Here is a 24,325-nt window from a genome sequence, read left to right on the forward strand (position 1 = left end):
AATACAGTAACACCAGGTTAATATTCTTCGGGCACAGAGATGCACAGACAGTGAACCCTCTTAAAAAGAAGAATTGGACTGACATTCCCTAAGCAATAAGTACCCACACAATTAGAGGGACAGATTGCTAGCCCTTGCTGCACCATGGTGTATGCCCAGTGGTGGCCACTCTTAGTCTAAGTTGGCTCGTCAGATTGCATGGTGATAAAGAACCTGAGGGCCATATACCTTCAAGAAAAAGATCTCATAAGGACACGATGCCTTGAATTGTGAAGAACACAATAATGTTTTCCATACAATTCTATTGTGTTCTATTCAGGATATATTAAAAAAAAGTCTGGTCCTTAGAAGTTATAAAATGAGGTCAATACAACCTCAGGTGAAGAACAACACATCACAAATTACACCAGGTCATCGAATATTTACCAAAAAATAGACTTAAATGCAGAAACAGGGTGTGAAAGATTAAAGGGGTTGTCCAATGAAAACAAGCTCCAATCTACAGGAACCTTCATCCCCTTTAGATTGGAACGGTGGTACGCATGCTAAAATGCTGCTCCATTCATTCTATATGAGGCGGCCATGAAGTGCGCCCGACTTTTTTGGACCAATGAGACAGAGTGGCCTTACAGAGAAGGGTCCTTGGATTGGACGCTGAGTTACGGACCCCAAAGCAGCACTGAATATGATGTACTAGTGGGAGTCACGAGTGCAAGGGTTCAAGGGCGCCAGTAGTGGAAGACATAGTGCGCGAAACCGAAGAACAAGTAAGCAGACCGGCTGATCAGCACTGCAGTGCTGAGGCCGAGTTATGGCGAAATAGGGAGCGACAGTGCGCCTCACCAGTCCTGGAGTATATTACAGAGGAAGGATACTGTGTGGAAAATGCTTCATACTGTAAAGGAAACGTCCAGAACACTTTGTGTCCCCCGATATCCCTTGTATGCCGGGACGATGCTAGGGTCCTAAAAGATCAGGGGCCAAAGCCCCAAAGTAGGTGTTTCCCCATACAACCTCCCCGCCACTTAAAAGAGGACCTATACATATATAATTACAGTACACCATTGTTGCTAACCTAAAATACACAACTGAAAGACCAATATTCCCCAAATTACTTCTATACAAGGCAATAATAATGCCCTCTACCATCAACACTACACAGTGAGTACATAGTATTATGATATGACCATTGCCTCTACATAAAAAAACACCCTGTACAAAGACCATCTGACTTCTCACATTTCCAGCACCGTCCCCATCTATTCCCACCCTGCACAACCTCCCCATGCTGCCTGCTCCTCCGACGTGGAATAGGAACCTCAATACTTCAAAAATTATGTCATTACTATGATTACCCTCCACCAATTAATGCTACAAAGACTGTGTGCCAGATAGAGGGGACCTATAAAAATAATAGCGTCCCATAGAAAGTAGTAAAGACCCCACTGTGCTACCTAGCAAGTAATAATGCCAGATATGCTCTTATGAAAGTTTCAATATCTGAAGTGTTCCCTCCAAGCAACAAATACCGTTGAGAATCCCCTTTAAGTAATAATGCCCCCTTAAAGCCACAATCAAACTACACCCAACTACAAAGTTCTTCTTCAAGTCTATGGAAGATGATTTCGGGGTGGTGAAAGAAGAAATTTCTGATGATGCACCCATTTAAAAGAAATAATGTCCTGAGTGCCCCCATAGCACCCTGTATATTGTATGATAGTCCCACAGCTCACTACACACTGTATGATGGTCCCCACAGCTCCCTATACACTGCATGATGGTCCCCACAGCTCCCTAGACACTGTATGATGGTCCCCACAGCTCCCTACGCACTGTATGATGATCCCCATAGCTCCCTATACCCTGTATGATGGTCCCCACAGCTCCGTATGCACTGCATAATGGTCCCCACAACTCCCTATGCCCTGTATGATGGTACTGACAGTTCCATATGCACTGTATCATGGTCCCCACATCTCCCTACGCTCTGTGTGATGGTCCCCACAGCTCCCTATGCCCTGTATGATGGTACCCACAGTTCCATATGCACTGTATCATGGTCCCCACATCTCCCTACGCTCTGTGTGATGGTCCCCACAGCTCCCTATGCACTGTATGATGGTCCCCACAGCTCCCTATGCACTGTATGATGGTACCCACAGCTCCATATGCACTGGTAACATGGTCCCCACAGCTCCCTACGCTCTGTATGATGGTCCCCACAGCTCCCTACACACTGTATGATGGTCCCCACAGCTCCTTAGATACTGTACGATGGTCCCCACAGCTCCCTAGACACTATATGATGGTCCCCACAGCTTCATACACACTGTATGATTGTCCCCACAGCTCCTTAGATACTGGATGAGGGTCCCCACAGCTCCCTAGACACTGTATGATGATCCCCACAGCTCCCCCATGCACTGTATGATGGTCCCCACAGCTCACTATGCATTGCATAATGGTCCCCACAGCTCTCTATGCTCTGTAAGATGGTCCCCATAGCTCCCTATGCCATGTATGATGGAACCCACAGCTCCCTATGCACTGTATGATGGTCCCCACAGCTATCTACGCTCTGTATGATGGAACCCACAGCTCTCTACGCTCCGTATGATGGAACCCACAGCTCACTATGCACTGTATGATGGTCCCCACAGCTCCCTACACACTGTATGATGGTCCCCACAGCTCCTTAGATACTGTATGAGGGTCCCCACAGCTCCCTAGACACTGTATGATGGTCCCCACAGCTCCCTATGCTCTGTATGATGGTCCCCACAGCTCCCTATGGTCTGTATGATGGTCCCCACAGCTCCCTACGCTCTGTATGATGGTCCCCACAGTGCCCTATGCACTGTATGATGGTCTTCACAGCTCCCAATGCATTGTATGATGGTCTCCACAGCTCCCTATGCATTGTATGATGGTCCTCATAGCTCTCTACGCACTGTATGATGGTCCCTACAGCTCCCTATGCCCTGTATGATGGTCCCCACGGCTCCTTATGTACTGTATGATGGTCCCCGCAGCTCCCTACGCTCGGTATGATGGTCCCCACAGCTCCCTATACACTGCATAATGGTCCCCACAGCTCCCTATGCCCTGTATGATGGTCCCCACATCTCCCTATGCACTGTATGATGGTCCCCACAGCTCTCTACGCTCTGTATGATAGTCCCCACGGCTCCTTATACACTGTATGATGGTCCCCTCAGCTCCTTATACACGGTATGATGGTCCCCACAGCTCCTTATGTACTGTATGATAGTCCCCACAACTCCCTATGCACTGTATGATGGTCCCCACAACTCCCTATGCACTGCATAATGGTCCCCACAGCTCCCTACGCACTGCATAATGGTCCCCACAGCTCCCTACGCACTGCATAATGGTCCCCACAGCTCCCTATGCATTGTCTGATGGTCCCCACATATCCCTATGCACTGTATGATGGTCCCCACAACTACCTATGCACTGCATAATGGTCCCCACAGCTCCCTATGCACTGCATAATGGTCCCCACAGCTCCCTATGCACTGTATGATGGTCTCCACAGCTCCCTCTACACAGTATGATGGTCCCCACAGCTCCCTATACACTGTATGATGGTCCCCACAGCTCCCTATGCACTGTATGATGGTCTCCACAGCTCCCTATGCATTGTCTGATGGTCCCCACAGCTCCCTATGCACTGTGTGATGGTCCGCACAGCTCCTTATGCACTGTATGATGGTCTCTACAACTCCTTATAACTGGCATGATGGTCCCTACAACTCCCTATATCCTGTATAATGGCCCTCACAGCCTCATATATACAGTACTGTATGATGGCCCCCGCAGCCCAATATATACTGTATGATGGCCCCCATACCCACTTGTACACTATATTATGGCCCCTACAGCTCCCTTTATACTGTATGATGGCCCCACAGCCCCTTATAAACTGTATTCTGGCACCCACTCCCCATTTTATATAATATGATGGCCCCACTGCCCCTTATATATAGCATGATGACTCCCATAGCCCCTTATAGCATGATGGCACCCACACCCATTATATATATACAGGTGCATCTCACTAAATTAGAATATCATCAAAAAGTTTATTTATTTTAGTTCTTCAATGCTGAAAATGAAACTCCTATATTATATAAAGTCATTACAATCAAAGTGATCTATTTCAAGTGTTTATTTCTATTAATGTTGATGATTATGGCCAGGGGCGCACATAGAAATCATGAGGCCCCATAGCAGAAGCTCTAATTGGACCCCCCCACACCAAAAAAATAAAGAAATATTTGTCTGTGTCACAGAAGAGCCGATCTCACAACTTTCCAGCCTTTACTTCGCTTTTCTAATGTTCCTCCTATTGAAGTCCTAGATCCCTCTTTCATTGCCCCCATGAAGTATGATGCCAATAAAAGTGCCCCCCAAACACAGTATGATACCCACATGGTGCATTCCTCCACATTAGCCTCTACATGAACAGTATAATGACCTTATTGTGCCCCACTTCAACTCCCAAGGCAAAGTATGGTGACCCTAATACAGTATGATTCCCCCAACTGTGACTCCCACACAGCCCTCCATACAGTATAATGGGCCTACATACAGTATAATGGCCCACACTAGCCCTCCAAACAGTATAATGGCCCCACACAGCCCTCCAAACAGTATGATCGACCCCACACAAACCTTCACACCGTATAATTGCTTTCATACAGTATGACGGCCCCCCACATAGCCCTCAAAATATCATAATGGCCCCACATAGACTTCCATATAGTATAATATGCCACCCATAATCCTCCATATAGTATAATGCACCCTCCAAAATCCTCCATATAGTATAATGCACACCCCATAATCCTCCATATAGTATAATGAACTTCCCATGGTCCTCGATAGAATATAATGCACTCACCATAGTCCTCCATACAGTATATTTCACATCCCAAAGGGCAAAATGCAGCCCCCATATAGTATAATGCACCACACAGTCCTGCAGTATTATGGGCACCACGTACTCACTGATTTTAAAATACTGTATGTTTTAAATAAGACGACCCGAGTATAAGCCGAGGCCCCTAATTTTACCACAAAAAAACTGGGAAAAAGTATTGAGTTGAGTACGCTCTGTGTGTTTTCTCTACCACTGGGAACCTCCTATATATTACATAAAAACATTCCTGAAAACCCCTTTAATCTGACTTTATAGAAAAAGTCTATATCCGGCTACTGTCCTCCCCTCATGAATCACAAAATATGCCAAGTGTGAACAACTCCTGTCCCCAAATGAGGACTTGCAGGAGATCAGTTGATAGTCGGGGGTCTGGCAGTGAACACCCTCAGCAATCAGCTGTGTTTTGCTGGATGTAGTGGCCTCTCCAGGACACATGTGGTATTACATGGTTCGCTTTCAGAATAATATGTAATATGTAATACATGATATCTTGAAGTCTTCCAGAAGAAGATATTGGCAGACAGGTAATGACTTATTACCTACCAGCCATTGTCTCCTTTATCACTCGCTAGTTCTTATACACATTTGGATGATGTCACATCTTCGTTGGAAGCCGTATTAGGAACCTCCATCGCAGATTTTATCATATAGGATGAGTTCTCAGCCAACAGCTATTTGGCCATTGTTCACATAAAGTAAGCCTATGTTATATACAGCAATATGCAGCAGGATACAAGAGATCCAGGGAAATATCCGATCGCCAGAAATGGGGTCAGGAATGGTATGTGTGGCCTCCTCATCCCCCCAATCCTGGTATGCATGGCCCCCTCATCCCCCAATCCTGGTATGCATAGCCCCCTCATCCCCCAATCTTGGTATGTATGTCCTCCTCACCCCCCAATCCTGGTATGTGTGGCCCCATCACTGCACACACAAAAAATAAACACTTATACTCGCCTTCCTTCCTCACCTCTGCTCCAGAGCTGCTGTGTTCTGTCTGCCAGCAGCTCATGTTGGTATCTGAGCAGCGCGCGCTCTCAGTTGCCTAGGTGAGCTGCTGCTGCTGCCAGCATATTCACTCCTCTCCACGCCGGGACTATGAGCGTTGACAAGCGTGAATATGCATTCTCTTTAGTAGCGGGCACTGTAAGCAGGAGCCACGGCTCAGCGCTGCTCCGTGCCCGCTACTAAAGAGAATGAATATTCCCTCTTCTCCACGCCCATGGAAGTGGAGAAGAGGGAATATTCATGTCCCTTTAGCAGCAGGCACACGTGTTAGCTACAGCAGCCGCTACTGCATGTGCCCGCTCCTCCTCCGCCGCAACCTCCCACCCCCCCAATACTCACCTATCCTCCTCGCTCCCCCGAGGCTCATGGGCCCCATAGCAGTGGTGTGGCCTGCCACCATTGGCGGTACGCCACTGATTATGGCTTACAGCCAATGAAATCACAAAAGTCATTATCTCAGTAAATTAAAATACTTTATACATCAGCTTGAAAAATGTTTTTAAAATCCGAAATGTTGGCCTACTGAAATGTATGTTCAGTAAATGCCCTCAATACTTGATCGGGGCTCCTTTTGCATCAATTACTGCATAGTGCGGCGTGGCATGGAGGCGATCAGCCTGTGGCACTGCTGAGGTGTTATGGAAGCCCAGGTGGCTTTGATAGCAGCCTTCAGCTCGACAGCATTGTTGGGTCTGGTGTCTCATCTTCCTCTTGACAATACCCCATAGATTCTCTATAATAGTTTCTCTATGGGGTTAAGTTCAGGTAAATTTGCTGGCCAATTAAGCAGAGTCATACTGTTGTTTTTAAACCAGGTATTGGTACTTTTAGCAGTGTGGACAGGTGCCAAGTCCTGCTGGAGAATGAAATTTCCATCTCCAAAAAGCTTGCCAGCAGAGGGAAGCATGAAGTGCTGTAAAATTTCCTGGTAGACGGCTGCGCTGACTTTGGTCTTGATAAAACACAGTGGACCTACACCAGCAGATGACATGGCTCCCCAAACCATCACTGATAGTGGAAACTTCACACTAGACCTCAAGCAGCTTGGATTGTGGCCTCTTCACTCTTCCTCCAGACTCTGGGACCTTGATTTCCAAAGGAAAATTGGAACTCTGGGACCTTGTGGATGGTGTCAATGACTGCCTTCTTGGCATTTGTAAAGTCAGCAGTCTTCCCCATGATTGTGGAGCCTACTGAAACAGACTATGGGACATTTTTAAAAACTTAGGAAGCCGTTGCAGGTGCTTTTTGTTAATTATTCTAATTTACTGAGATATTGACTTTAGTGTTTTCATTCGCTGTAAGCCATAATCGTCAACATTAACAGAAATAAACACTTGAAATAGATCTCTCTCTCTGTAATGACTCTATATAATAGATCTCTCTGTCTGTAATGACTCTATATAATATAGGAGTTTCACTTTTTGTATTGAAGAACTCCAATAAATTATCTTTTTGATGATATTCTAATTTAGTGAGATGCACCTGCATATGATGACTGTTGCCCCCAGTGGAATATATGCGGTGTCTATTTTGGGATATTTTAGTATACCCATGATGATACTATAGACAGCCATTATACCTGGAATGGCCCCTTCCTTGCGAGCCTTGCTTTTTTTCGCTTACATGTCTAACAATCACATATGTGTTGTGTCCCTTCCCCCATCATCCTATTGTTCTATTGCTGAATAAATATGATAGATTTTATACTCCCTGGACTCCTTTGATCGTCTTTTACCCTGCGGGGTTTTCTTTCATATATGGACTCACTCTGTGGTGGTGATGGTAGAGAACATTGTGTAGCAGGATCATTTTGGCCTTGTATAGTAGTAATTTTGGGAATATTGGTCTTTGTATAGTGTATTTTAGATTAGTAACAGTGGTATACTGCAATTATATATGTATAAATCCTCTTTTAAGTGGCAGGGAGGTTATATGGGGAAACATGTACTTTGGGGCTGGGGTCCCTGATCTCTTAGGACCCCAGCAACGCTCCTGCACTGGGGAAAAGCAGGGTCTGGAGGCCACTTTAATATCATCATTTTATGGATATGACGCCAAAGAAACTAATGAAGTGCTTTGCAAAGTGCCATAATTAAAAAATAAAATGGAACCATTTTACAAGACACGTAGCGTCTCCATTTTTCGGGATCTGGGGCCGGGTTTATTTTTTGCACGCCGAGCTGAAGTTTTTATTGATACCATTTTGGGGTAGATCCGATGTTTTGATCGCCCGTTATTGCATTTTATTGCAATATTGCGGTGACCAAAAAACGTAATTCTGGCGTTTAGAATTTTTTTTCTCGTTACGCCGTTTACCGATTGGATTAATAATTTTTTTATATTGATAGATCGGGCGATTCTGAGCACGGCAATACCAAATATGTCTATGTGGGTGGTATTTTTAGAATTTTATTTGGAATGGGGCGAAAGGGGGGTGATTTAAACTTTTATATATTTTTAATTTTTTTTTATATTTTTAAAAACATTTTTTTTTTTTTACACTTTTTGCTTGCTTCTATAGTCTCATTAGGAGGCTAGAAGCAGCAACTGTCCAATCACCTCTGCTATATACAGGGGATGAGCAGATCAGCTCTATGTAGCAGAAATGCTCCTGTGCTATGAGCGCCGACCACTAGGTGGCGCTCATAGAGTCAGTACATGACAATCACTGAGGTCTGCTGCAGACCCAGGGTTGTCATGCCCACCCATCAGTGACCCGCGATTACGTGACGGGGTCACAGATGGGCGGGGTAAGTGACGCGCTTCCGGCGCGGCGCTGTTAAATGCCGCTGTCAGAGATTGACAGTGTAACGGGTCTGGGAGGTGGAACCGCAGAGCAACTATACAAAGGGGCAGTCCTTGTAAGGAAGCGGGTGGCTCCCAGGGAAGGCGGGCAGGTAGTCATGGCAAGTGACAGGGACAGTCTCTGGGTAGAAGGGCAGGAGGTCACGGCAAGTGACGGGGACAGTCTCTTGACAGGCGGATGGTCACGGCAAGAGACAGCAGGGTAAGAGTCTCTAGACAGGCAGGTGGTCACGGCAAGTGACAGCAGGATAAGAGTCTCTAGATAGGCTAGCAGGCAGGTAGCAGGTGAGCGCTGCCAGGTGAGCGGGCAAGAGTCTCTGGACAGGCAGGTGGTCACGGCAAGTGACGGCAGAGCCTCCAGATAGGCTAGCAGGCAGGTAGCAGGTGAGTGCTTCCAGGTGAGCGGGCAAGAGTCTCTGGACAGGCAGGTGGTCACGGCAAGTGGCGGCAGAGCCTCCAGGTAGGCTAGCAGGCAGGTAGCAGGTGAGCGCTCCCAGGTGAGCGGGCAGGAGTCTCTGGACAGGGAGGTGGTCACGGCAAGTGACGGCAGAGCCTCCAGGTAGGCTAGCAGGCAGGTAGCAGGTGAGCGCTCCCAGGTGAGCGGGCAGGAGTCTCTGGACAGGCAGGTGGTCACGGCAAGTGACGGCAGACCCTCCAGGTAGGCTAGCAGGCAGGTAGCAGGTGAGCGTTCCCAGGTGAGCGGGCAAGAGTCTCTGGACAGGCAGGTGGTCATGGCAAGTGACGGCAGAGCCTCCAGGTAGGCTAGCAGGCAGGTAGCAGGTGAGTGCTCCCAGGTGAGCGGGCAGGAGTCTCTGGACAGGCAGGTGGTCACGGCAAGTGACAGCAGAGCCTCCAGGTAGGCTAGCAGGCAGGTAGCAGGTGAGCGCTCCCAGGTGAGCGGGCGGGCAGATCCATAGACAGACTGACAGGTGTTGGAAGGCAGACTGTCGGACCGCAGGAATGCAAGCAGATAGACAGGAATCAGGTAGGTATCAAGCAGAGATCTGGCAGGTAACTGGCAGGTATCTGGTAACGGGACCTGAGGGCTGAAGCATAGTTGAAAGGCTTTGCAACAACATTGCTCGGGCACCTCCATTTTGGAGGAGGTGCCTTATATATGGTGAGGTCCTCCGGCCATTGGCCGGGGACTCCTTAGGACGGTGCGCGCGGCCCCTTTAAGAGAGGGAGAGCGCGCGCGCCCTAAGCGCAGAGGCCGGGAAGCAGCGCGCGCTGCCAGCAGAGTGGGAGGAAGCTGCCGGGCACGGACCGGAGAGATGAGGGGAACGGCGTCCCAGCCTAGCAGGAGGCAGGGACGCCGACGCTACAGACAGCAGCATTTAACATGTTAACAGCCGCAAGTGGATCGCGATTCCACCCGCGGCTGTTGGGGGCACATGTCAGCTGTATAAATCACGGTTTTAGGCACTGGTCTTGTAGTGTGGTATTGGTCTGCGACCAAGTGTGAATAGGTTCAACAAAACACAGCTGGCAGACTTTAAATGGGGGGTAATATTTGGCACGCTCCACAAAATGTCACGATTATTAGGTAAGGTGTGTATAGGAAAATGTTATTTAAGGAAATAAAATGTACATTTTATTGGGGATTCCACCGCAGTCAGTGATTTTAGTCCAGTGTTTTCCTGTAACTCACATAGCAGTAGAAGACAAAGACAGAAACACAATACACAAATAACGGTAAAGTTTTAAATATTAGAGTTAGGACTGTCCCATAAGGGTCACCGTTACGAGGCGGGATGGCTTTCGCATTATTTCGATCAAAATTATGTTAACTAAGTACGCTTTATTATTTTCATGCACTATTGCGATTTATTTATTTACTGCAGGGTGTTTGAGTATTGTATTTCTGTCTTAGTTTTTTTCTGGTTAGTGGCCATGTGTGAACATGCTCTTACATGCTGCATGCACGACAATTTAAATTCCAGTTCATGTCTCGAGGTTTTTTTCATATAGCAGTAGGTTATATGGATTAAAATAAAGGTTCATTTAAATAGCTGTCATGAATTATAACATGGGGCTGTGGGATATTTGCAGTCTGTGACTTTTTTGTTTAGTAATTTATTTCCTGAAGTGTAAACTTGATACATAAAACAGCAGTGTCCATTATGATGACATCACAAAGCACATGACAGCACCGAGAACATGACATCATAGACCTCACATGACATCATAACTGCTACAGAATGTACAAAGTTCTATTCCTGAGCCATCTTGTGTCACAGCTTGAAGAGGACCAGTCCAGGTAAGTAGCTCATCACTGAACGCTGGGGATCGGGTCACTTCGGAAAGGGAGGAGGACTGGCTGCACAGCATTGTGTCACAGCACAAACAGCAGAGCAAGATCAGGAAGAGATCTGCAGTGTGTGCTGTATGGACTGTGTCCTCATCCCCATGATATTTCCAGATGATTATTAGCTGCATTGTTTTCTTTCTTCCTGACCTTCCTCAAGGCTGTTTTGAGATCTGTGGAGTAACTATCATACGTCCGGCAATTATCAACTGAGAAGACTTTTTGGGATTCAGCAAGAAGGTAGGTGTGCGTGCATGTGAGTGTGTGTGTAGGCACAGCATTGAAGGTTTGTGTGACCCCAGATCTAAAGGGAAGTGTGTCTGTGACCCCAGCACTACAGGGATGTGTGTCTGTGACCCCACCAATAAAGGGATGTGTGTCTGTGACCCCACCAATAAAGGGATGTGTGTCTGTGACCCCACCAATAAAGGGATGTGTGCCTGTGACCCCACCAATAAAGGGGTGGCTGTGTGATGGTTTGTGTGTCCCTGCACTAATGGGGTGTGTGTTTGTGTCCTCAACACTGCAGCACTGAAGGGGTGTGTGCACGTGTGTTTGGCACACATGTACATGTCTCCAGAAATGTAGCACTGAAGGGCTGTGTGTGTGGCCCCAGCACTGAAAGTGTGTGTCTGTGTCTATTTGTGTGACCTCAGCACCAAAGGGATGTCTGTCTGTGATCCCAGAAATGAAGGGGTGTCTCTGTGACCCCATCAATAACGGGGTGGCTGTGTAATGGTTTGAGTGTCCCTGCACTAATGGGGTGTGTGCTTGTTTCCTAAACACTGCAGCACTGAAGGGGTGTGTGCACGCGTGTTTGGCACACGTGTACATATCCTCTGAAATGCAGCACTGAAGGGCTGTGTGTGTGGCTCCAGCACTGAAGGTGTGTGTCTGTGTCTGTTTGTGTGACCTCAGCACAAAAGGGATGTGTGTCTGTGACCCCAGCAATAAAGATGTGTGTCTATATGGCCCCATCAATAACGGGGAAGCTGTGTGATGGTTTGCGTGTCCCTGCACTAATGGGGTGTGTGCTTGTTTCCTCATCCTGCAACACTGAAGGGGTGTGTGCACGTGTGTTTGGCACACGTGTACATGTCCCCTGAAATGCAGCACTGAAGGGCTGTGTGTGTGGGTCCAGCACTGAAGGTGTGTGTCTGTGTCTGTTTGTGTGACCTCAGCACCAAAGGGATGTGTGTCTGTGACCCCAGCAATGAAGGGGTGTGTCTCTATGGCCCCATCAATAAAAGGGATGGTTGTGTGATGGTTTGTGTGTCCCTGCACTAATGGGGTGGGTGTTTGTGTCCTCAACACTGCAGCACTGAAGGGGTGTGTGCACGTGTGTTTGGCACAAGTGTACATGTCCCATGAAATGCAGCACTGAAGGGCTGTGTGTGTGGCCCCAGCACTGAAGGTGTGTGTCTGTGTCTGTTTGTGTGACCTCAGCACCAAAGGGATGTGTGTCTGTGACCCCAGCAATGAAGGGGTGTGTCTCTATGGCCCCATCAATAAAAGGGATGGTTGTGTGATGGTTTGTGTGTCCCTGCACTAATGGGGTGGGTGTTTGTGTCCTCAACACTGCAGCACTGAAGGGGTGTGTGCACGTGTGTTTGGCACAAGTGTACATGTCTCATGAAATGCAGCGCTGAAGGGCTGTGTGTGTGGCCCCAGCACTGAAGGTGTGTGTCTGTGTCTGTTTGTGTGACCTCAGCACCAAAGGGATGTGTGTCTGTGACCCCAGCAATAAAGATGTGTGTCTCTATGGCCCCATCAATTACGGGGAGGCTGTGTGATGGTTTGCGTGTCCCTGCACTAATGGGGTGTGTGCTTGTTTCCTCATCACTGCAACACTGAAGGGGTGTGTGCAAGTGTGTTTGGCACACGTGTACATATCCCCTGAAATGCAGCACTGAAGGGCTGTGTGTGTGGCCCCAGCACTGAAGGTGTGTGTCTGTGTCTGTTTGTGTGACCTCAGCACCAAAGGGATGTGTGTCTGTGACCCCAGCAATGAAGGGGTGTGTCTCTATGGCCCCATCAATAAAAGGGATGGTTGTGTGATGGTTTGTGTGTCCCTGCACTAATGGGGTGGGTGTTTGTGTCCTCAACACTGCAGCACTGAAGGGGTGTGTGCACGTGTGTTTGGCACAAGTGTACATGTCTCATGAAATGCAGCGCTGACGGGCTGTGTGTGTGGCCCCAGCACTGAAGGTGTGTGTCTGTCTCTGTTTGTGTGACCTCAGCACCAAAGGGATGTGTGTCTGTGATCCCAGAAATGAAGGGGTGTCTCTGTGACCCCATCAATCAAGGGGTGGATGTGTGATGGTTTGCGTGTCCCTGCACTAATGGGGTGTGTGCTTGTTTCCTCAACACTGCACCACAGAAGGGGTGTGTGAACGTGTGTTTGGCACACGTGTACATGTCCCATGAAATGCAGCACTGAAGGGCTGTGTGTGTGGCCCCAGCACTGAAGGTGTGTGTCTGTGTCTGTTTGTGTGACCTCAGCACCAAAGGGATGTGTGTCTGTGACCCCAGCAATGAAGGGGTGTGTCTCTATGGCCCCATCAATAAAAGGGATGGTTGTGTGATGGTTTATGTGTTCCTGCACTAATGGGGTGGGTGTTTGTGTCCTCAACACTGCAGCACTGAAGGGGTGTGTGCACGTGTGTTTGGCACAAGTGTACATGTCTCATGAAATGCAGCGCTGAAGGGCTGTGTGTGTGGCCCCAGCACTGAAGGTGTGTGTCTGTGTCTGTTTGTGTGACCTCAGCACCAAAGGGATGTGTGTCTGTGACCCCAGCAATAAAGATGTGTGTCTCTATGGCCCCATCAATTACGGGGAGGCAGTGTGATGGTTTGCGTGTCCCTGCACTAATGGGGTGTGTGCTTGTTTCCTCATCACTGCAACACTGAAGGGGTGTGTGCAAGTGTGTTTGGCACACGTGTACATATCCCCTGAAATGCAGCACTGAAGGGCTGTGTGTGTGGCCCCAGCACTGAAGGTGTGTGTCTGTGTCTGTTTGTGTGACCTCAGCACCAAAGGGATGTGTGTCTGTGACCCCAGCAATGAAGGGGTGTGTCTCTATGGCCCCATCAATAAAAGGGATGGTTGTGTGATGGTTTGTGTGTCCCTGCACTAATGGGGTGGGTGTTTGTGTCCTCAACACTGCAGCACTGAAGGGGTGTGTGCACGTGTGTTTGGCACAAGTGTACATGTCTCATGAAATGCAGCGCTGACGGGCTGTGTGTGTGGCCCCAGCACTGAAGGTGTGTGTCTGACTCTGTTTGTGTGACCTCAGCACCAAAGGGATGTGTGTCTGTGATCCCAGAAATGAAGGGGTGTCTCTGTGACCCCATCAATCAAGGGGTGGATGTGTGATGGTTTGCGTGTCCCTGCACTAATGGGGTGTGTGCTTGTTTCCTCAACACTGCACCACAGAAGGGGTGTGTGAACGTGTGTTTGGCACACGTGTACATGTCCCATGAAATGCAGCACTGAAGGGCTGTGTGTGTGGCCCCAGCACTGAAGGTGTGTGTCTGTGTCTGTTTGTGTGACCTCAGCACCAAAGGGATGTGTGTCTGTGACCCCAGCAATGAAGGGGTGTGTCTCTATGGCCCCATCAATAAAAGGGATGGTTGTGTGATGGTTTGTGTGTCCCTGCACTAATGGGGTGGGTGTTTGTGTCCTCAACACTGCAGCACTGAAGGGGTGTGTGCACGTGTGTTTGGCACAAGTGTACATGTCTCATGAAATGCAGCGCTGAAGGGCTGTGTGTGTGGCCCCAGCACTGAAGGTGTGTGTCTGTGTCTGTTTGTGTGACCTCAGCACCAAAGGGATGTGTGTCTGTGACCCCAGCAATAAAGATGTGTGTCTCTATGGCCCCATCAATTACGGGGAGGCTGTGTGATGGTTTGCGTGTCCCTGCACTAATGGGGTGTGTGCTTGTTTCCTCATCACTGCAACACTGAAGGGGTGTGTGCACGTGTGTTTGGCACACGTCTACATGTCCCCTGAAATGCAGCACTGAAGGGCTGTTTGTGTGGCTCCAGCACTGAAGGTGTGTGTCTGTGTCTGTTTGTGTGACCTCAGCACCAAAGGGATGTGTGTCTGTGACCCCAGCAATGAAGGGGTGTGTCTCTATGGCCCCATCAATAAAAGGGATGGTTGTGTGATGGTTTGTGTGTCCCTGCACTAATGGGGTGGGTGTTTGTGTCCTCAACACTGCAGCACTGAAGGGGTGTGTGCACGTGTGTTTGGCACAAGTGTACATGTCTCATGAAATGCAGCGCTGAAGGGCTGTGTGTGTGGCCCCAGCACTGAAGGTGTGTGTCTGTGTCTGTTTGTGTGACCTCAGCACCAAAGGGATGTGTGTCTGTGACCCCAGCAATAAAGATGTGTGTCTCTATGGCCCCATCAATTACGGGGAGGCTGTGTGATGGTTTGCGTGTCCCTGCACTAATGGGGTGTGTGCTTGTTTCCTCATCACTGCAACACTGAAGGGGTGTGTGCACGTGTGTTTGGCACACGTCTACATGTCCCCTGAAATGCAGCACTGAAGGGCTGTTTGTGTGGCTCCAGCACTGAAGGTGTGTGTCTGTGTCTGTTTGTGTGACCTCAGCACCAAAGGGATGTGTGTCTGTGACCCCAGCAATGAAGGGGTGTGTCTCTATGGCCCCATCAATAAAAGGGATGGTTGTGTGATGGTTTGTGTGTCCCTGCACTAATGGGGTGGGTGTTTGTGTCCTCAACACTGCAGCACTGAAGGGGTGTGTGCACGTGTGTTTGGCACAAGTGTACATGTCTCATGAAATGCAGCGCTGAAGGGCTGTGTGTGTGGCCCCAGCACTGAAGGTGTGTGTCTGTGTCTGTTTGTGTGACCTCAGCACCAAAGGGATGTGTGTCTGTGATCCCAGAAATGAAGGGGTGTCTCTGTGACCCCATCAATAAAGGGGTGGATGTGTGATGGTTTGCGTGTCCCTGCACTAATGGGGTGTGTGCTTGTTTCCTCAACACTGCAGCACAGAAGGGGTGTGTGAACGTGTGTTTGGCACACGTGTACATGTCCCATGAAATGCAGCACTGAAGGGCTGTGTGTGTGGCCCCAGCACTGAAGGTGTGTGTCTGTGTCTGTTTGTGTGACCTCAGCACCAAAGGGATGTGTGTCTGTGACCCCAGGAATGAAGGGGTGTGTCTCTATGGCCCCATCAATAAAAGGGATGGTTGTGTGATGGTTTGTGTGTCCCTGCACTAATGGGGTGGGTGTTTGTGTCCTCAACACTGCAGCACTGAAGGGGTGTGTGCACGTGTGTTTGGCACAAGTGTACATGTCTCATGAAATGCAGCGCTGAAGGGCTGTGTGTGTGGCCCCAGCACTGAAGGTGTGTGTCTGTGTCTGTTTGTGTGACCTCAGCACCAAAGGGATGTGTGTCTGTGACCCCAGCAATAAAGATGTGTGTCTCTATGGCCCCATCAATTACGGGGAGGCTGTGTGATGGTTTGCGTGTCCCTGCACTAATGGGGTGTGTGCTTGTTTCCTCATCACTGCAACACTGAAGGGGTGTGTGCACGTGTGTTTGGCACACGTCTACATGTCCCCTGAAATGCAGCACTGAAGGGCTGTTTGTGTGGCTCCAGCACTGAAGGTGTGTGTCTGTGTCTGTTTGTGTGACCTCAGCACCAAAGGGATGTGTGTCTGTGACCTCAGCAATGAAGGGGTGTGTCTCTATGGCCCCATCAATAAAAGGGATGGTTGTGTGATGGTTTGTGTGTCCCTGCACTAATGGGGTGGGTGTTTGTGTCCTCAACACTGCAGCACTGAAGGGGTGTCTGCACGTGTGTTTGGCACAAGTGTACATGTCTCATGAAATGCAGCACTGAAGGGCTGTGTGTGTGGCCCCAGCACTGAAGGTGTGTGTCTGTGTCTGTTTGTGTGACCTCAGCACCAAAGGGATGTGTGTCTGTGACCCCAGCAATAAAGATGTGTGTCTCTATGGCCCCATCAATTACGGGGAGGCTGTGTGATGGTTTGCGTGTCCCTGCACTAATGGGGTGTGTGCTTGTTTCCTCATTACTGCAACACTGAAGGGGTGTGTGCAAGTGTGTTTGGCACACGTCTACATGTCCCCTGAAATGCAGCACTGAAGGGCTGTGTGTGTGGCCCCAGCACTGAAGGCGTGTGTCTGTGTCTGTTTGTGTGACCTCAGCACCAAAGGGATGTGTGTCTGTGACCCCAGCAATGAAGGGGTGTGTCTCTATGGCCCCATCAATAAAAGGGATGGTTGTGTGATAGTTTGTGTGTCCCTGCACTAATGGGGTGGGTGTTTGTGTCCTCAACACTGCAGCACTGAAGGGGTGTGTGCACGTGTGTTTGGCACAAGTGTACATGTCTCATGAAATGCAGCGCTGAAGGGCTGTGTGTGTGGCCCCAGCACTGAAGGTGTGTGTCTGTTTGTGTGACCTCAGCACCAAAGGGATGTGTGTCTGTGATCCCAGAAATGAAGGAGTGTCTCTGTGACCCCATCAATAAAGGGGTGGATGTGTGATGGTTTGCGTGTCCCTGCACTAATGGGGTGTGTGCTTGTTTCCTCAACACTGCAGCACAGAAGGGGTGTGTGAACGTGTGTTTGGCACACGTGTACATGTCCCATGAAATGCAGCACTGAAGAGCTGTGTGTGTGGCCCCAGCACTGAAGGTGTGTGTCTGTGTCTGTTTGTGTGACCTCAGCACCAAAGGGATGTGTGTCTGTGACCCCAGCAATGAAGGGGTGTGTCTCTATGGCCCCATCAATAAAAGGGATGGTTGTGTGATGGTTTGTGTGTCCCTGCACTAATGGGGTGGGTGTTTGTGTCCTCAACACTGCAGCACTGAAGGGGTGTGTGCACGTGTGTTTGGCAAAGTGTACATGTCTCATGAAATGCAGCGCTGAAGGGCTGTGTGTGTGGACCCAGCACTGAAGGTGTGTGTCTGTGTCTGTTTGTGTGACCTCAGCACCAAAGGGATGTGTGTCTGTGACCCCAGCAATAAAGATGTGTGTCTCTATGGCCCCATCAATTACGGGGAGGCTGTGTGATGGTTTGCGTGTCCCTGCACTAATGGGGTGTGTGCTTGTTTGCTCATCACTGCAACACTGAAGGGGTGTGTGCACGTGTGTTTGGCACACGTCTACATGTCCCCTGAAATGCAGCACTGAAGGGCTGTTTGTGTGGCTCCAGCACTGAAGGTGTGTGTCTGTGTCTGTTTGTGTGACCTCAGCACCAAAGGGATGTGTGTCTGTGACCCCAGCAATGATGGGGTGTGTCTCTATGGCCCCATCAATAAAAGGGGTGGTTGTGTGATGGTTTGTGTGTCCCTGCACTAATGGGGTGTGTGTTTGTGTCCTCACCACTGCAGCACTGAAGGGCTGTGTGTGTGGCCCCAGCACTGAAGGTGTGTGTCTGTGTCTGTTCGTGTGACCTCAGCACCAAAGGGATGTGTGTCTGTGACCCCAACAGTAAAGATGTGTGTCTCTATAGCCCCATCAATATCGGGGAGGCTGTGTGATGGTTTGCGTGTCCCTGCACTAATGGGGTGTGTGTTTGTGTCCTCAACACTGCAGCACTGAAGGGGTTTGTGCTCTCGTGTTTGGCACACGTGTACATGTCCCCTGAAATGCAGCACTGAAGGGCTGTGTGTGTGGCTCCAGCACTGAAGGTGAGTGTCTGTGTCTGTTTGTGTGACCTCAGCACCAAAGGGATGTGTGTCTGTGACCCCAGCAATGAAGGGCTGTGTCTCTATGGCCCCATCAATAAAGGGGTGGTTGTGTGATGGTTTGTGTGTCCCTGCACTAATGGGGTGTGTGTTTGTGTCCTCAACACTGCAGCACTGAAGGGGTGTGTGCACGTGTGTTTGGCACACGTGTATTAGTCCCCTGAAATGCAGCACTGAAGGGCTGTGTGTGTGGCCCCAGCACTGAAAGTGTGTGTCTGTGTCAGTTTGTGTGACCTCAGCACCAAAGGGATGTGTGTCTGTGACCCCAGCAATAAAGATGTGTGTCTCTATGGCCCCATCAATAACGGGGAGGCTGTGTGATGGTTTGCGTGTCCCTGCACTAATGGGGTGTGTGCTTGTTTCCTCATCACTGCAACACTGAAGGGGTGTGTGCACGTGTGTTTGGCACACGTGTACTTGTTCCCTGAAATGCAGCAATGAAGGGCTGTGTGTGTGGCTCCAGCACTGAAGGTGTGTGTCTGTGTCTGTTTGTGTGACCTCAGCACCAAAGGGATGTGTGTCTGTGACCCCAGCAATAAAGATGTGTGTCTCTATGGCCCCATCAATAACGGGGAGGCTGTGTGATGGTTTGCGTGTCCCTGCACTAATGGGGTGTGTGCTTGTTTCCTCATCACTGCAACACTGAAGGGGTGTGTGCACGTGTGTTTGGCACACGTGTACATGTCCCCTGAAATGCAGCACTGAAGGGCTGTGTGTGTGGCCCCAGCACTGAAGGTGTGTGTCTGTGTAATGAGTTTATAAAGATGCCCCTGTATAAATCATTCATTTCTGCATTGTGTAGACAATGAGCTTATAATGAACCAACAGTTTATACAAGGACATATTTATTATTCTGTTGGTGCCTTGGTGGTGATTTCATTTCTAGTCCCCTTAAAGGGTTATTTGGGACTTAAGAATTGATGACCTATCTGTAAGATCGCTGATCAGTATGAGATCGGAGGGTCTGACACCTGGCGCCCCCACGATCAGCTGAAATCTGTTCCGGCAGGTGCCAGACACATGATAAGCATACTTGATAGGACGCTGCTTCTGGTCTATAGGACGCACACAATACTGAGCAAGATTTTTTGTTGTTAAAAAGTGCGTCATATAGTCTAGAAAATACAGTTAATGACGGTCACTCTTTAACTCAGAAATGCATCTTATGAAGGACTATATCCGTCATAATTCTGCTCCCCGCAATTCTTGCAGGCTCACACGCCGAGTCTGCATCTTTCTCGGCAGATGATGGCTGTGTTATTCAGCAATCATATGCCTCTAACAGTCGCAGGTTGAGCGGAGCTCTGCCCACGACAGTTAGGCTATTAAATCTTGCTATCAGTGTGTGACAGCGGCATTTAATGTGCGCCAGCAGGGGGTGCACCATTCCATCTCTTCATTGGCGCACCCGTGACTTGATCACTGAAGATCCCTGTGTCTGTCATCACTGGATTCCTGTGACAGCCAGCCTGTTGCTAGTGTTCATAGGAGACCGTGATTTCTGCTATATATAGCAATGCTGTATATAGCACAAGCAATCAGATGATCGCAGGTTCAAGCCCCCTAAAGAGACGAACAAATACAGTGAAAAGTAAAAAAAATTAAAAAAGTATAAAAGTTCAAATCATCCCAGTTTTCCCATTAAAAATTAAGAAATATAAAACATTTAAACAATACACATATTTGGTATCGCTGCGTTTGTAAAAGTCAGATCCATCAAAATCTAAAATAAATTAATCCATTTAGTAAACGGCGAAACTAGAACATTAAATAAAATGCCAGAATTACAGATCTACATTTGTTGCAACAAGAAAAAATATTATAACAGACAATCAAAACATTGTATATACCCCAAAATGATATCAATATAACCATCAGTCTGTTGTGCAAAAAACTAGCCCTCACGCTGCCCCATTCCCGAAACATGAAAACGCCGCGGCTTTCAGATCTCGGAAAGTGGCGACACAAGCAAATTATTTTTCATCACTTAAATATAAATCCTATAAATCGTCACTTAAGTAGAAGAGATGAAGCTTTACTACCTCCTGCTCCAGCTCCAGCACTTCACCGCTGCCGCTGATCTTTAGTCACTGTCTTCAAGGGTGACATCATGACTGCAGCTCTGCAGCCAATCACTTGGCTCAGTGGGCCACGCTGACAGAGCTTCTAAGCTCAGTGATTGGCTGCAGCAATGATGTGTGCTGAAGTTGAGCCATCACCCCTGCAGCCTGTCACAATAGAGCACAGGCAGCGCTGAAGATCCAGAGCTGGAGCAGCAGGAGAAAGTAAAGCTCGGTGTGTTTTCTCTACCACTGGGAACCTCCTATATATTACATAAAAACATTCCTGAAAACCCCTTTAATCTGACTTTATAGAAAAAGTCTATATCCGGCTACTGTCCTCCCCTCATGAATCACAAAATATGCCAAGTGTGAACAACTCCTGCCCCCAAATGAGGACTTGCAGGCGATCAGTTGATAGTCGGGGGTCCGGCAGTGAACCCCCTCAGCAATCAGCTGTGTTTTGCTGGACGTAGCGGCCTCTCCAGGACACGTGTGGTATTACATGGTGCTCTTTCAGAATAATATGTAATATGTAATACATGATATCTTGAAGTCTTCCAGAAGAAGATATTGGCAGACAGGTAATGACTTATTACCTACCAGCCATTGTCTCCTTCATCACTCGCTAGTTCTTATACACATTTGGATGATTTCACATCTTCGTTGGAAGCCGTATTAGGAACCTCCATCGCAGATTTTATCATACAGGACAAGTTCTCAGCCAACAGCTATTTGGCCATTGTTCACATGACGTAAGCCTATGTTATATACAGCGATATGCAGCAGGATACACCAGATCCAGGGAAATATCCGATCGCCAGAAATGGGGTCAGGAAGGAATTTTTTTCCCCCCTGAATCAGAATTCTTTTGGGGGGGTTTCTTTGCCTTCTTCTGGATCTTTGGGTCCCAATGACTCTCAGGTGGTCCCCAATGACCGCAGCTCGTTTTGTGGTCTCCACCGGGGCCAATCTGAGAGTGACTGTGACCATAGTTTAATTTCTTAAAGGACCAGTAATATTTTCATTACAATGTTGCTTATTGCTATTTCAATAAAAAAAATAATTTTATATATATATTGTTTTGTGGTTTTTTTTTTCCTGGATTTCACCTTACACAGTGAGAATGATAAGAGTAATCACAAAATATGGGGGCTCCATACACAGAGAGAACTCTGGTACCAAATTCCATGACAATTGTTCTGGGGTTCAGTCTGTGATGGAGCAGTAACATTGTATCCAGGACGTCGTACACACCATGCTACAGAAAGAAGACTGAAGAACGGGACGCAGCCGCAGAATACAGGAGACACAGGGTCTTGTGTAACAGTAAAAAACAGGAAAGATGTTCAACAAGTGGCCGGGGGGCTCCAGGACCAAACCAGGAGGGAGGCCTCAGTCATCAGTGGCCAATATTCCCATGAAGTGGCCACATTTACCAACCGTTCTGCAGCCACTCGTTTACCTTTCTCCAACACCTCCGTTGGTCCTTGCAGTTATTAGGCCACCACTGAAATGCTTTTCTGACTACACACAGTCACGTACATAGAAACCGTGCATGCCGCCATCACCGTCCACAACCAGAGTCCTGGTCCAGACCAGTGGCCTTTCCAATTCAAGTCTACTTGGGTTTAAACAAGGGCACTGTCTCTAAGAGAACCATGTGCTTGCCACTTGGAACAGCAGTAATACAGTAACACCAGGTTAATATTCTTCGGGCACAGAGATGCACAGACAGTGAACCCTCTTAAAAAGAAGAATTGGACTGACGTTCCCTAAGCAATAAGTACCCACACAATTGGAGGGACAGATTGCTAGCCCTTGCTGCACCATGGTGTATGCCCAGTGGTGGCCACTCTTAGTCTAAGTTGGCTCTTCAGATTGCATGGTGATAAAGAACCTGAGGGCCATATACCTTCAAGAAAAAGATCTCATAAGGACACGTCGCCTTGAATTGTGAAGAACACAATAATGTTTTCCATACAATTCTATTGTGTTCTATTCAGGATATATATAAAAAAAGTCTGGTCCTTAGAAGTTATAAAATGAGGTCAATACAACCTCAGGTGAACAACAACACATCACAAATTACACCAGGTCATCGAATATTTACCAAAAAATAGACTTAAATGCAGAAACAGGGTGTGAAAAATTAAAGGGGTTGTCCAATGAAAACAAGCTCCAATCTACAGGAACCTTCATCCCCTTTAGATTGGAACGGTGGTCCGCATGCTAAAATGCTGCTCCATTCATTCTATATGAGGCGGCCATGAAGTGAGCCCGACTTTTTTGGACGGATGAGACAGAGTGGCGTTACAGAGAAGGGTCCTTGGATTGGACGCCGAGTTACGGACCCCAAAGCAGCACTGAATATGATGTACTAGTGGGAGTCACGAGTGCAAGGGTTCAAGGGCGCCAGTAGTGGAAGACATAGTGCGCGAAACCGAAGAACAAGTAAGCAGACCTGCTGATCAGCACTGCAGTGCTGAGGCCGAGTTATGGCGAAATAGGGAGCGACGGTGCGCCTCACCAGTCCTGGAGTATATTACAGAGGAAGGATACTGTGTGGAAAATGCTTCATACTGTAAAGGAAACGTCCAGAACACTTTGTGCCCCCCGATATCCCTTGTATGCCGGGACGTTGCTAGGGTCCTAAAAGATCAGGGGCCAAAGCCCCAAAGTAGGTGTTTCCCCATACAACCTCCCCGCCACTTAAAAGAGGACCTATACATATATAATTACAGTACACCATTGTTGCCAACCTAAAATACACAACTGAAAGACCAATATTCCCAAAATTACTTCTATACAAGGCAATAATAATCCCGCTACACAATGCCCTCTACCATCAACACTACACAGTGAGTACATAGTATTATGATTTGACCATTGCCTCTACATAAAAAACACACTGTACAAAGACCATCTGACTTCTCACATTTCCAGCACCGTCCCCATCTATTCCCACCCTGCACAACCTCCCCATGCTGCCTGCTCTTCTGACGTGGAATAGGAACCTCAATACTTCAAAAATTATGTCATTACTATGATTACCCTCCACCAATTAATGCTACAAAGACTGTGTGCGAGATAGAGGGGACCTATAAAAATAATAGCGTCCCATAGAAAGTAGTAAAGACCCCACTGTGCTACCTAGCAAGTAATAATGCCAGATATGCTCTTATGAAAGTTTCAGTATCTGAAGTGTTCCCTCCAAGCAACAAATACCGTTGAGTATCCCCTTTAAGTAATAATGCCCCCTTAAAGCCACAATCAAACTACACCCAACTACAAAGTTCTTCTTCAAGTCTATGGACGATGATTTCGGGGTGGTGAAAGAAGAAATTTCTGATGATGCACCCATTTAAAAGAAATAATGTCCTGAGTGCCCCCACAGCACCCTGTATATTGTATGATAGTCCCACAGCTC

The sequence above is a fragment of the Phyllobates terribilis genome, unplaced genomic scaffold (genome assembly GCF_046119375.1).
Source record: "Phyllobates terribilis strain yellow unplaced genomic scaffold, ASM4611937v1 Scaffold_470__1_contigs__length_1423970, whole genome shotgun sequence".
NCBI classification, from domain to species: Eukaryota; Metazoa; Chordata; class Amphibia; order Anura; family Dendrobatidae; genus Phyllobates; species Phyllobates terribilis.